We start from the raw sequence: 14,084 nt of genomic DNA, 5'->3' as shown, positions 1-14,084 counted from the left end.
CGCGCTCGGCGCGGGGGCGTGGTCGCATTAGAAGATAATGAAGGGAGATGTGAAAAACGGACATCGCGTTGTTCTCATATGGATTACTTTATCACAGAATATTTGTTTTCAGCAGCACTTGTTTAGTTTAAAAGTAGACATGTCAGGCTTTCTATAGATATCTCTCTCATGTCTCTTCGTTGAGTATTCACTGAGTTACAGTTCATTTTAATGACGCATTTGTATCTGAAGATCAGCGCAGACAAAGGCTGCAGACAGCACTCCTTGTTTGTTATCTTTATTTTATAAGTGCACAAAGTTTTGTTGTTATTATGTCTGTATACAAAAAAAAGTAGACCCTTTACAGATTCGATTGATGTATTGCACTTATCTGTACGATCAAAACTGAAAGTGTAATTTAAGTTCTTTTCGGGGTTATCAGGAGAAAATACCCCAAAACGCGTATACGCGTTAATCGACTCAATGAAATTCATCTATGCATTCACCTTGAGAACCTTTATCTTTGTTTCCAAATGCAATGACTTCAGTTTTCTCCTTGTTTAACTGAAGAAAGTTCTGCCACATCCAACTGTTAATTTCATCAATGCATTGGCAGAGGGAGTCAATAGGGCTGTAGTCATTTGGCAATAAGGCTAGGTAAATCTGGGTATCATCAGATTTGGTTCTTTCTCATTATTTAACTCATATACAGGCTAAACAAGAGCAGTGCAAGAATTGAGCCTTGTGGGACTCCACATGTTATGGACGTCCACTTAGACTTATGCTCTCCTAGACTCACATAATAATCTCTTCCTTCTAAGTATGTCCTGAACCATTTGAGTACCATCCCAGAAAGCCCGACCCAGTTTTCCAGTCTCTGTAGAAGTATTTTATGATCGACAGTGTCAAATGCAGCACTGAGATCTAGCAATACCAGCACTGATATTTTGCCAAAATCAGAATTTAAGCGAATAATTTATCATCTCAGTGAGTGCTGTCTCTGTGCTTTGATGCGGTCGGAAACCAGACTGAAAATCGTCCAGGTTTAAGTAGTAGTTTAGCTGATTAAAAACAACCTTTTCAGTAATCTTGCCTATAAAAAGAAGGTTTGATGTTGGTCTGTAGTTAGTCAATATGGTGTTATCAAGATTGCTCTTTTTCAGAAGGGGCTTAACAACTGCAGTTTTCAGGGAGTTTGGAAAAGTCCCAGAAAGAAGTGAGCCGTTCACCACTTCTACGAGATCTGCTTCTAAACAGTTTAACACACTTTTGAGAAAAGATGTGGCAAGTGTGTCAAGGTCGCAGGTTGACGATTTAAGGCGCTGTAATATTTCTTCCAAAATTTTGCTGTCAATTGCTACAGAAACCAAAAACACAAGGACTGGAAGCACCACATTTTTACCACTACATTCCGGCCAGTCAACTCCAAAATATACACAAATGGATTCAACCTTACCCATCAGAAAGCACATGGCTAGATGTTGAACAAACAATTTATAAGGACATTAACACTTTAGAATTACCAATATACAATCACACAATCAAAAAGCATTGTTTTAAAATGCCAACTATAGAATCAGAAAACAGCCTGGTGGAAATTTCATCAAATCACAAACTCCCCTCTTGCACCACCTAAATACACCCCAATCTGGAATAACCCAGGTTTTACAGCTAACAACAAGCCACTCAATTTATGCACATGGGCAGAAAAGGGTATCACACAACTTCAGCATATCTTTCATAATAATAGCCTGGAACTAGGGGTGTCACAATATACCGGTATTGACGATAACCGTGATATTCAAAGCAACAATTATCAATATTGTGTTCATTTAGGCAACAATTATCAATATTGTGTTTCATTTTAGTGTGTGACGATATACCGGTATTAGCGATAACTGCAATATTTAAAATGAACAGTTCCGTTATGATAACAGCACATGTAAATACTCCAGCGCCAGTACCTGGTTGAGCGCCCAGGTGGCAGTATTTTGCCTTAACGCTGACACTGTCACTCAAGAAGAAGACCCAGCGCTCGAGCGTGTTTTGTCAGAGTAAGTTGTCATTATTTTACTAGTCATAGAATGGGAAACGTTTAAATTAACCTGTTAACAGCGGTTTTCTGTGTTAATATATTTAAGTATTGGGTGATTATTTTAATAAGTACCGCGTTTTCTTTACTCATCGTATTTTTTTATTTGCAGTCAATACGGCCTGTGTGTAGTAACACTTTATTTCTTTGTTCAAATCTATTAACAATTACACGATTAAAACTGATCTTGAAAAACTGAGTGACCACATTTCTACATTAACTCTGTAAAATGTTAAGTTTGGTCGCAGTGCCATGCACTTAATGCCTCAACTGCAGTCATTCTTCAATAAAAGTTAACATTAGTTAATTACATTAGTTAACATATATAAATAACATAAATAATAATTAACAATATTTCCACAGCATTTATTAATCTTAGTTCATGTTAATTTTAACATTTACTTATGCATTATTAAAATCACAAGTTGTGTTTGTAAACATTAATGCACTGTGAACTAACATGAACAATGAACAACTCTATTTTTATTAACATTAACAAAGATTAATAAATTGGGTCATAAATGTTATTGTCATTCATGTTAGTTAGTACATTAATGTTAACACATGACATCTTATTGTAAAGTGTTACCATTAATATTTATATTTATATGACAGTATTTTCTCTCTTGTTATTTCATAGGAGCTTCAAAGAAGACGGAGAAAGCCAGAATCTTGTGCCCTGTATCTTTCAGTATCCTAATGTTCGTTGGGTGAAAAAGAAAAACTCAATAAACAAAGTAAAAAATAATTTGAAATATCTTTTTCCCCCAAGGTTTCTATAGACATCACGATATATCGATTTTGTGAATTCTTATGGCCACAATAACCGTGATATGAAAAAAATCTAATATCGTGACAGCCCTACCCGGAACCATTTGATATCTTTCATAATAATAACCTCTTCGTCACCTGCCACAACCTAAAACTAACAAAATATAAATGTCTAATAATGTTAGAGTTTGACGCTGAGTGAATGTTACCGATATGACATCTAGGAGAAGTTGGAAATGTCTGTGATTGACATCAATGTGAGGTTGGCTCGATGTTGAATTGTGGTTAATGCGACAACCTAAAACTAACAAAAGATCAACGTCTGATGATGTTAGAGCTTGATGCTTAGTGAAGTTACCAATATGACCTCTAGGAGATGTTGGGTTTTGGTTGCCATACCTGACCACTAAATGTCAGTATTTGACATCAGTGTGACTTTGGCTTGAGACGTTGGCTCGACAACCTAAAACTAAAAAAAACTCTAACATTAAACAATCTAATGATGTTAGAATTTGATGTTGTGTGGACGTGTGATGTTGTGTGGGCAACCAAAACCCAACGTCTCTTAGACATCATAATAGTAACATCCACTCAACGTCAAACTCTAACATTAGACACTGATCTTTTGTTAGTTTTAGGTTGTCGCATTAACTAACCAAAATCCAACGACTTAAGCCAATGTCATATTGATGTCAATTACTGACATTTAGTCATCAGGTATGGAGACCAAAACCCAACAACGTCTCCTAGACGTCATAATGGTAATGTCCACACAACATCAAATTCTAACATCATCAGACGTTGATCTTTTGTTAGTTTTAGGTTGTGGCATTAACTGACCAACAACTAACGACTCAAGCTAATGTAATATTGATGAAAGTTACTGACATTTAGTTGTCAGGTATGGCAACCAAAACCCAATGTCTCTTAGACATCATAATGGTAACGTCCACACAATGTCAAACTCTAACATCATTAGACGTTGATCTTTTGTTAGTTTTAGGTTGTGGCATTAACTAACCCCAATTCAACATCTTAAGCCAATGTCATATTGATGTCAATTACTGACATTTCTTCGTCAGGTATGACAACCAGAACCTAATGTCTCCAAGACTTTACAGTTTTCATCCACACAACATCAAACTTATTGGCTTACAGCTGTCTGTGATTTACCCATTTAGCTCACCTCTACTTATACTTGGCTAACTAAGCTTTGGATTGTGGAGGAATTGCTCTATGCTCTGTGTTTTCCTGGTGACTGGTCTGTTTTAACCTTGTGTGATGCTTTTTCCTCTTTTGTTTTCATGTGTATTACGGACTGTGGATTACTTTGTAAAAGAGCATAATAGGACCCCTTTTACAAATTCTTGATTTTGTTTTGTGGGTGTACTAGAACAGGCTCTCACACTAGGTTGTTCGAAAAACACATTATTTTCACATATTTTACATTATTACAACACCTCTCTCTGAAGTCTGGCATGAACGGCTTGAACAGTTCTTGTATCAAATGAAGGCCCAGCTTCTGAAATGTGCTGTGATTGGTTATCTGGGCCAGTGTGTGTTGTGATTGGCAGCACTCGGCGCCTGGTTGGGAAATGTCATGCCCCTTACCATAGCTGCCTGCTCTGAGCTTCAGTGTAAATATTGCGCCAAAATCAGTGCAATTTAACCCTCTGGGGTCTGAGGGTGTTTTGGGGGCCTGAAGAAGTTTTGACATGCCCTGATATTTGTGTTTTTTTCAGTTGCTTATAAACATATAAATGGCTAAAGTCTAATAACACTATAATCAGCACAAACTGGGCTACAATAATATGTGAACAGCATGTATGTACATGATTTTGTTTTTTTGAGAAAGCAACGTTTTGATTACGTTAGTGAAAAACTAAAATTTTGAAAACACTGAAATAAGGCAATAAAACACATACAGAACATTTGTTCACAAGACTTTTGAGAACAGATTTTGAAGCCTAGAGTTTTTGCTTCAAAATGATGTGAAAATCATCTTGATTACTCGCTCACAGAAAATAATATATTGATTTAAATTTTTTAAGACACTTTTTGTGTAGGACAGGTATATGCGAGAAGGGCGTCAACTATCATGCATAATGCTCTGATTCACAACAGAGAAGACAAAGACCCACATAATGAGCTGCATAATGAGCCTTTCAGCCAGGTGTGTGATTGAGAGAGAAGAGTTACAAGAAAGAATCTGAGGTCAAAATACATTTTGTGTATTTTTTTTTTAGTTTATTTAGAATATATTTAGCTATCACACAAAATAACTTGAGATTTACTTGTGAGTGCAGTTAAACAGTTTATTAGGAACAATCAAAGCTGAATTTTTAGCATCATTACTCCAGTCACATGATCCTTCAGAAATCATTCTAATATTCTGATTTGCTGCTCAAAAAAAACAATTATTATTATTATTATTATTATTATTATTATTATTATTATTGTTATTATGTTGAAAAGAGCGGAGGAGATTTTTTCAGGTTTTTTGATGAATAGAAAGTTCAGAAGAACAGCATTGTTTGTAAGATACCCTAAAGTAAAGTGTTACCTTAAGGTCTACTTCTGTAGTTATTTTGGTGAAAGTAACTCAAAAGTAATACAGGTGTCGTGTAATGCATTACAATTCTGAGACGGTAATATTGTAAGGTAAGGCATCAGAGCTGCTTTGCTTTTGTCAATGCAATGTGTTATTATAGGAAATAAATAGAAACATTTGCTTATCGAGTTGTTATAAAACAAACTGTAAAATAATTCAAAGAGGAGTGTGCCAAAAGAAAGAAAATGCTTGAAGATGATTTTTATCAAAATGCCTATTTCATGAAATTACAAAGCTTATATAAAGCAGCAGCAATACAAATACAAAAATTCTTTATAGAGTAACCTGTGACAGTGATTAAGGAGATGCTTTCATTTTTTTCAACACCACAAAACTGCTGTAAGAATCCACCCGCTGGCCCAAAACAGCGGAATCCAGCGGCCTGGTCGAAGGTTTAATGCGTATTCGGTCTTTTGCTTGTGCTTCTGAATTTATCAGGATTTAGTTAAAATTTTATTCTAGCTCCGTGTTCAATCTGATTCCAGTTTCACATGATAATTAAATTTAGGCAATATTTCTAATTAAAAGCTGATCACAGATATCGACTGCAAATAGCAAATAACTACAACATCCAACACCTGTAGCTGACTTGTCATCCCTCCTGGTATGATGACGAGGTCACCATTCATTGCATGCAGTTGCTTTTTGACCGCCAAAGTCAGATGTCCACGGAAAGCATCCAAAATTAGCATGTTCCTCTTATTTCTGAGTGCCCCACTTCGTCTGCCCCAAACCACTTCAAGCCAGTCTCCATCCAGCCCTTTTTCTGAGCACGAACGATAATTCCAGCGGGTATTCACTCTTTGGGTACCGTCTTGCGCTTTAAAATCATGTACGGGGGAAGTTTGGTCCCGTCCGCGAGACACGCTAGCATGATGGTCACTCGGCTCTTCTCATTTCCAGTAGATTTCACAATGACTGATTTCTAGCCTTTTTTATTGTATAGTGGCAGATGTTGGCATGTCAAAAAAACAGGTGTTTGGTCTGCATTACCCATCTGATCCAGGGGATATGAGTGTTTTATCCTTAGTGCTGAAAAGACAGCAGTTTCTCCGTGAAGTCAGAGGGCAAGCGCTGGGTGAGACTTGTTCTGCGTCGTAATGAGAATCCATTGCGCCGCATCATTCTTCTGCACCAGACATACACCTACATACAAAGCATGCTTGTGTTTATGAATGTTTCTAAGCTTCTGTTCATGAATATGTGCTCTGATGTATTCATTGGTGTTTGTGATCGTCTGAGGTATAAATGTATCAAGTAAACTGTAAATATCACTGATAATAAATGTGCTATGTTGTAATTGTTTTTTCCCCCTATAAATTACTACTAGTATCAGTGACCATCACAATAATGTTAATAATGTAGGTTGTATAAACAGCATGCTTGCTTTTTTATTTCAGATGTGACAATAACAGTGCAAAAAAACCTTATGCAAAGCAAGCCAATGCAAATAAGCAGCCCACTCAGGAACCTGGAACACAGCTAAGACCAAGCGAGGCACACACTCCCATCTCTTCAACGTCTCTTCAAGAACGTATGTCCTTCAGAGCACATAACACATATACGTTTTGGAAATGCTAGGTATGTGACGTTCATTATATATATTTCAGCATGACACAAATACCAGTCAAAAGCTTTTGAACAGTAAGAATTTTCATGTTTTTGTAAAGAATGTAACTTCTGCTCACCAAGCCTGCTTTTCTTTCTTTCTTTCTTTCTTTTTTGATCCAAAATACATAAAGTTGCATTTGCTAAAGCAGGAATATTGTGAAATATTTTTAGTATTCAAAATAACTGCTTTCTATTTAAATATATTTTAAAATTTGAATTTATTCCTGTGATCAAAGCTAAATTTTCAGCATCATTACTCCAGTCTTACTCCAAGTGTAACAATATACACTATACCATTCAAAAGCTGGGAGTCTGTGTGTGTGTGTGTGTGTGTCTATATATATATATATATAAACTTTTATTTAGCACACAAGTGATGATAAATACAATAATCATGTTACAAACGATACTGTTCTTTCAATTAATTAATTAATTAATAACAATAAAGGTTTTTTGAGTTGCAAATCAGAATATTAGAATGATTTCTGAAGGATCATTGTGACTGGAGTAATGATGCTAAAAATTCAGTTTGAAAGTCAGCTTTGATTGTTCCTAATAAACCTGTTTAACTGTACTCACAACAGTGAGTATAAAATTATGTTGTGGGATAATTAAATATATTCTAAATAAACTACAAACATTAAATTATATACATTTATTTTGTCCTCACATTCTTTCTTGTAACTCTTCCCTCTCAGTCACACACCTGGCTGAAAGGTCATTATGCAGCTCATTATGTGGGTCTGTGTCTTCTCAGGTGTGAATCAAACTTATATTGATGGTCAATCACGCCTACTCGCATATGCCCTTTTGAAGCAAAAAATGTCTTATTTAAATTAATCTATTGTTTTTACTGTGAGTGAGTAACAAGATGATTTTCACATCATACAAAATCAAAATTTCAAAGCCACAAGAACCAGATCTCACATTCTTCTGTGTTATAAGTCAGGCAGATGCTTTCACTTTCGATTTTGCGATCTTGCCACATTTTACAATTCACGTTTTACAATAAAAGATAACGGTTCTGTTTTGCTTGCATCTATAAACCTTCACTTTTGAAGACTAAAACAAAAGATGGATCCGTTGTTATTTTTAATTAAAAAGCATGACAATAAAATGGTAAGCTACATTTGACAAACTAGCTTACAAAATGTTTATTAACAAAAAACTATTAAGATGAGGCTTGGCCAACATGCTGTATTATATACCGACAAAATAAATAACAGAATGTTTAGCAAACACTGAGGAATCAAATAATGTTAATAAAAGAGAGCCCTCCATAGCATAACGTGAGGAGGTAAACCGCAAAGGTGTGTGTGAAAAAATTCTTTTTTTTCTTCCCCCACAAGAATACCAACATGTTCAGATTCTCTGCTTAATGTAACAGAAATGGAAGTGCTATGAGTGGAACAACACGGTAGTCGCAACAGTGCGACCGCGCTCACAAAATTTTGTCACACAGGCAGAAAAAATGGTCACAGGGTCTGGACTCCTGCAATTAATAGGAAATATAACCAAAACGGGTTATTAATATTTTATTTATGAATAATAAAATAAATACAAGGGAAAAACTCACCCACTCGATTTTGTAATATTTTTTTTAAAATTTTGTAGTATGAAAAGGTGCATTTATTTCTATTACAGGGTGCGTTTCTGTGGAGATGGCGAGTCAGTGACGGCATTCAGCAACTTCATCTTTGCACCCTACACTGACTCAGGAAGCAATGTTTATTAATAAATAATTAAAATGTCTTTTCCCCTGACACATTCATAATCACTTTGCCTGTGCTTTGAGGCAATTGCTTTATGTGCGAGCTTGAGCGCGGCCTGCCTATATATTAAAAAATGACTTTGTTTATTAGTATATTAATTTAATAACATGCGACTAGAAAAATCTTTAGTCAGGGGCAGGCCTACTTAGCACAAGGAAAGCGCCCCCCCCCCCCCCTTTTTTTAATAATGCTATAATGAAATTACGAAAAAAACGCAACAGCTGCAAATCGCATCTTGCGCGAGTTATGCATGCGTAAGGAGTCAAATGGTTTTGTTGGTTTGTTTTGTTTCTTTTTATTATCATCTTAATTATTAAATACAAAAGGCTACAGCATGTGTATATAATTGATTCCAGGAAAAAAATCTGTGGGGGTGCTTTTGTCTTTCTTGGGGGTGCTGAAGCACCTGCTAGCCCCTCCTTAGCGCCGCCCATACTTGTGAAGAAATGTTCTGTATGTGTTTTATGACCTTATTTCAGTTACTTCAAAATTGTAGTTTTTCAATAACCACGCATAAACGTTGTTTTCTCCAAAACACAATCATGTACATACATGCTATTTACATATTACTGTAGCCCAGTTTGTACTCAATACAGTGGGACCTCTATTGGATACATGTGGTCATTGCACTTTAATTCCTTAACTATAAGAAAAAAAGTTTTTCGACTAACCTCCAGATGGCAGTATTCTATCCCTCACACATAGAGCAATGCCCAAAAAGATCATCATTTAAGTGACTTTTTCTTTAAAAAAATCATATTTCATGTGCCAATTTATGTAATTGTGCAGTAAATAGGTAAAATTCGTCAACATTTCCACAAAAACACAGCATAAATGTATAGCTGAGAAGTAAATAAAAAAATTATATATGGTTTCTATATAAAAAATGTATATTTCCTTATGCAATCGCTCTTTTAAAAGTTTTTTTTTTTTTCTTTTTTTTGGTTGGTCAATCTGACCCCCAAACATCTTAAGCGTTATCCTTTTTTTAACAGTGATTATATATATATATTAGGGCCGGGACTTTAACGCGTAAATTGAGATTAATTAATTACACAAAAAATAAACACGTTAATTAAGATTAATTAATTACACAAAAACATTTCCACATTTTTAATAACTTATTTTTGCACCGCGGAACGTTTCTCACTGGATGAGTTTCGGCACACCGATTATACTGGAGCACCAACTAGCGTTCATGACTTCAGACAACAACAAACCACAGTGGACATGAAGCAGACGAGACCGCTTTGGTTGGCCCCTTGGAGGGGAAATTTTGTTATAAAAAACGAACGGATGGATGCGTCGCATGGTTGTGTGCAAGCTATGCAACAAGGAATTCGCATATCACCGCAGCACATCGAGCCTCGTATCACCTTAACGCAAAACATATATTACATATATATTTATTGTTTTGGCCAAGGTTATTGAGAGTTAGACTTAGTAGTGTTATGGCCTCTGAAGCAACAGAGAGATGTTTGTTCTAATAGTCAGGGTTTCCAATGTTCTGAATGTACTTGACAGTATTGTGTTTTACTTAAAAGACAATTTACAGAAGGTTCCAGCACCTATAAGCTACATGAATTTCTGAAATGTACTATTTCTAAATTGTTTTCTAAATAAGTGCTATTGCTACACTTAATGGCAAAAATTGCACTGGTCTGCTAGACTTGGTTGAACAAAAATAAAAACAATATTTTGTTGCTTAAGCTTATGTATTCAGTCATTATTCAATGGTATACTATAAATCCATGTGAAAAAAAAATTACTTCTCACTGTTCTCAGGTCAAATATTTATATGCGATTAAAAATGCGATTAATTTCGATTAATTAATTACAAAGCCTCTAATTAATTAGATTAATTTTTTTTTTTGTGAACTACCCATATCATATAAGTATATATATATATATATATATATATATATATATGTATGTATGTGTATATGTATATTTATTTATTTTTCTCCAAATAGGAGTGCTATTGAAGTACTACTTTCCAAAGACATTTTCCAAGAAAAAGACATAAGGACTACAGTTAACTGCAACTCATACATTCGAGAAATTCCCCAAGATGAAGGAAACAACATTCGAAGCTGCCATCTCATACCAGTCCAGTTTTGGGGTGTTAAAAAAATGAAAGCATTTCCTTAATGTGGACCAATCACCATCACAGGTTACTGTATAAAGAATTTTGTATTTGTATTGCTGCTGTTTTATATAAGTTTTGTAATTTCATGAAATAGACATTTTGACAAAAACCATCTTTCTTTGGCACACTCCTCATTGAACTATTTTACAGTTTGTTTTATAACAACTCGATTAGCAAATGTTTCTATTTATTTCCTATAATAACACAATGGCATGACAAAAGCAAAGCAGCTCTGATGCTGAATTTTATTCATGCAGATCCAAAGTTTACCGAAAATCTTCAGGAATTTCATTCATAAAATGCACATCCGATACGTGGAATGAGACAGAACCCCACAGAAACAATTAAATGCACTGCTTGATATTTATTGAGTTCTACTTGCACATTAGTAAAGAAATCAGAGAGAATTAGTTAAAGGAGCAGTTGACCAAGAATGAAAAATTGATTACAAAACTTGCAGCCTTTCACTTTCAAAAGACATTAAATGATGGACTGGAGTCGTGTGGATTATTGTGACATCTTCATGATCAGCTGTTTGAGTTTCATTCTGATGGCACCCATTCACTGCGGAGAATCTCCATCAATAAGCAAATGATGTAAAGTTATATTTCTTCAGATCCGTTCTGATCTTTATCTTGGATCGATTGAGGGTAAGCGATGTTTTAAATATGGTAATTTTTTGGTCAACTATTCCTTTAATGCAAGACAATAAGACCATTCAAAAAAAAAACAATTTTACATTAAACTTAAACAGGAAGGGAAATTTCTTCACACACACAAAAGGCTTTTTATCATAACAGGGGTTGTCATTCCAGTTGTTCGAGGCTATAGCAGGAAGGGAAAAAATCTATTATTGTTACAGTATAAGTATCCTGATAAAATGTAATGATTGTTAAGGTAATACAGCCAATTCTATCCCATTAGCATTTCATAAACATTAGGTGAAGTTAAAAATTCAGTTCTACATTTCGGCTGGTTATTTGAATTGAGACTACCAGGGATTTACAAGAAGAAAAAAAAATAAAAAAAACAAACAAAATTCATAAAAACCCAAGACAGTTCTCCTTTCCGGTTATCACAAGACCAGTTCTTCGTTTCCGTCGTTGTAATTGTCAGGTTGTTCAGGAGCCCATATCTCTATATTCAGTTTTGATCCATCACTCCAGAGCCATGTTCCCTCCTGTGAACAAAAAAAAAAATAAAACACACTATCCACCACACAACACCTTCATGGCATTAAATAAAATCAAAAAAAAAAAAAAAACATGTTCACACGAACCATTTGGATCACAGGTACATAATGTTTATGCATCTAAAACATGTTTGTGTTTCTCTATAGAAACCAGTATAACTAACATGACAAACATATCAGCTGTATCCTAATCTTACTTTAATACTATGACATAACTCAAAAACAACTACAATACACAAAAGAAAAAGAATGGCCATTGACATGGACGCTAAACAAATGTAAAACAAACATACTTTAACAGCGTCATAGCCTCCTAACCAGGTCGAAAGTTGAAAACATTAGTTTGAAGATTTATCACGGGTTCTGTATGAAGGTGTACTCCTCATAACTGTGTACAGAGGCCAGGGTTCCATCGTAGCCCCAAAAACACTGTTTCTAAAGAGAATAGGACATAAAACCTATTGTTAACTAACTGAAAATTTCAAGACTTAGAAATGAAGGAATCCCTATGATAAGATGGCATCTCATACCTCTGCATCAATCCAGGAATTCGATTAGTTAAAAAACTGCGGAAGCATCTACCATTATATGCAGACCATCCACTTCCACTTTCACAGGTTTCTGTAAGAAAGATAGGTTAGTATATTGCTGCCTTAAACCTTTAGTGTTTTCATTAAGCTGAGAATCAATTGATATTTGTATGTATACGCACCGTGTCTGACCAGGGTACAGGTTCCTTGTTAAAAAAATTGTGTAATTAGCACAAAGAAATTAAACAGAACAAAGATTACAAGTTAAAACAATGTTTAAGTTTGTAATTGTCTAGGTACAGGGACTAAATAATCAAATGTAAAATAAGCATTGCATTAGTCTTCACTGTATAATTAAAAAGAGTTTGTTGAATTCTTGTTAAAAGGACAAAGTAATTTAGTGAAGGGCAGTAGTGAGTGATTTCTCTCATTAGATTTTCTTGGATTAACATAAAGACATCACAGCAGCTGGTAAATTAGGCACAGTCACTTTAAGAGACCATGCATCCGATTTCTTTCTCAACTGTTTCCATTCACTTTAAGAGATAAACCGACCGCCAAGACGGGGGGGGTCCTACAACATAATATTTATGCATTTGTCCATTCAAAAAGCAGGAAGAGACAAAATCTCAATTTGGGTTGAAGGCTTGAGACGTGGCTCTCTGTGTGCACAGAACACAGTTCACCGATGCTGGATTAAACTTTTCACCCATCTTTTTTGTGTTTGAATGTTATAGTTTTTTGTTCAACTCAGGTGCAGATGGAGAGCTCAGTTCAGTGTTTGCACGCTGTCCACAGCCGTGGGCCCCTAGAGTCATCACCACCTTTCACCCCACCAGCGACGACCCGACTTTTGTCACTACAACTAGACGAACAAATGTAACACACTAAAATATCTCACCTTCGCCTGTGCCAGTAAGAGGTTCTGCCTCTGAAATAATCAAAGAATAACAATATATATGTATATATAAAAAAATGTAAATGATCAGATTACAATTTTATGTCCAAGTCCAAGCTAGCAGTCAGTGGGATTTGAGCTAAACTGCATAGATAGAAAACTGGGCCACATACACTTCACAACAATTAAATCCTGAAGCATCCAGAGCAAAGGAGCAGAAAGAAAGACAGACAAAGAGGCCAGACTGCCATTGTTCCTGAAATCAACCAGTACTACTGCACACCTGACAAAACATGAAGACAGAACAGAATAAAACACATATATATGCACATATAGTTGTTATTAATTATTAACCTGTTCTCACTGTCCACATTCCAATATTGCCAGCTGAATGAAGCTTGGCTAATAAGGACTGCAAGTCAGATGCAGATGTAAAGAAGTATACTGACCTGGGCATCAGCACACTTAAGATCATATAA

General features: G+C 35.3%; 1 pseudogene; it reads right to left on the bottom strand.

The window, feature by feature from the left end:
• Nucleotides 1-6,479: 6,479 nt before the first annotated feature.
• LOC109082743 lies at nucleotides 6,480-13,884 on the bottom strand (annotated as a pseudogene).
• Between the last annotated feature and the right edge of the window lie 200 nt (nucleotides 13,885-14,084).

This window comes from Cyprinus carpio, chromosome A15 (genome assembly GCF_018340385.1).
Source record: "Cyprinus carpio isolate SPL01 chromosome A15, ASM1834038v1, whole genome shotgun sequence".
NCBI lineage: Eukaryota > Metazoa > Chordata > Actinopteri > Cypriniformes > Cyprinidae > Cyprinus > Cyprinus carpio.
Note: the sequence above shows the minus strand (reverse complement) of the source record. Positions and strands in the feature narration are given on the sequence as shown.